Genomic DNA, 1,608 nt, shown 5'->3' on the forward strand with positions numbered 1-1,608 from the left:
TTGATCTAACCTTGGGGACACGTTTACAGGACAAGAGATTATCTATAAATGAACAAACTAACATAATTGAATGAAACAATGGCTAGATTTGCGCATAATTGTATTCATTACCACTTGGACCAGCCACTAACACACATCCGCTAAACGACGCAGATAATTTCAAAATCTATATTTTTTTCCATAGGTTCCTGTTCAATATTTTAAAAATGAACTCTAATCCAATGCTAATGTTGTATATTTTGAACCCTTACTATATTTTGTTATATCAATTAATACTGTTATCTTATATAATAAAGTTGGATTGTCTCTCTCCTCCTGCGTCCACGTCATCACGGAGGGAGGGGCAAATCCCGACACGTCAGCGCTCATCCAAAACGCTCAGCCAAAACACTTTCCCGTGTGAATTATTGTTTTCGTAATGGGCCCCTTTTTTAGGAACAGCAAAGTCTAATGCTTTCTAAACCCAAACTGCCACAATAGTTACGCAGCCCACTCATTATATTCTCTTCCTGCGTTTCTGTACTCATTGTTCTCTATAATCCCTCACACGACGGCTTCGGGTCTCTGTAACGGGAAGCCTAGAAGATGAGACGTTGTCTTTACTTCAGTCCTTCAGTCTCTCCCACTACGATGAATTCAATTTCATCCTTCCCAAAAGATCTGATGAAAACCCTAAAAAGAACATTCTATGAAACTCGAGAAACCCGAGACGTCAATGAAACTCGAGATCTAAACAAGGGAGGGGAACTGATTGAAGTGGACATGCTCCTTGATGAAAAGGTTTGTCTCCTTAGGTTCATTTATTGTCTCTAAACCTGACAGCGTCTCATAGACTTGAAGACCTCTAATTTTGTTTGACTCTTCCCAGGCAACGCTTATCCAAGGGTCTATCAGTGAACATCGGCTTAACACTTTCCGACATCTTCTGAGAGAAGGTACAACTTACGAGATCAGCGGATTTGATGTTAGAGGTAGCATAACCAAATTCAAGTTCTCAGAAAGGTGGAGAATTAATGGGCTTCAATATGCTGCTCTTGGATGATCAGGTAATTGTTTCGCCTAATCTCTTTCATGTTTGTTTTTATTTCTTTTAGGATTACATCGTCTTATTTTTTTTACAAATCTCCTTTATACTGCAGTCCTCTCTCATCAAAATATCTGTATCTGTCCATCGCCTAAACACTTTCCGAGAACTTCTAAAGGAGGGTGCTTTGTACGAGCTAAGTGGCTTTGATGTCACCAGAAGCAACAACCATTTCAAGCTCTGTAATTCCAATGTTGCCATCCGTCTAAACCAGTCTACGAAGTTGGTCGAAGTCCCAGCTGTCGCTAATCCAAGATAACCCTTCTCTTTCAGACATTCTTGGCGAGGTTTGCGACATCAGGACAACATACAATGACCACAGTCAGACTACTCAACGACTTATGGTTAACGACCGAGTAGATAAGTTAATTCTCTACCCACCTATTACTCGAATAATTAACTTTATAACCAGAATAGATAATAACTGAAAAAAAAACACGTACATCCTTCTCAGGGATGCAACTGTTTGCGTCAGCGTTTTTGACAGTCTTGCTGAACTCCTCCACAAGAGATTGGAAGCTGGT

The 1,608-nt window shown here is 40.0% G+C and overlaps 1 long non-coding RNA gene across 1 annotated transcript; it reads left to right on the forward strand.

Moving 5' to 3' along the window:
* The first annotated feature begins 496 nt into the window (after positions 1-496).
* LOC106316802 lies at positions 497-1,608 on the forward strand. Its single transcript, XR_001264979.1, has 3 exons — positions 497-780; positions 869-1,046; positions 1,140-1,608. It is a non-coding gene; the product is annotated as an uncharacterized LOC106316802 (long non-coding RNA).

Source organism: Brassica oleracea, chromosome C9 (assembly GCF_000695525.1).
Source record: "Brassica oleracea var. oleracea cultivar TO1000 chromosome C9, BOL, whole genome shotgun sequence".
NCBI classification, from domain to species: Eukaryota; Viridiplantae; Streptophyta; class Magnoliopsida; order Brassicales; family Brassicaceae; genus Brassica; species Brassica oleracea.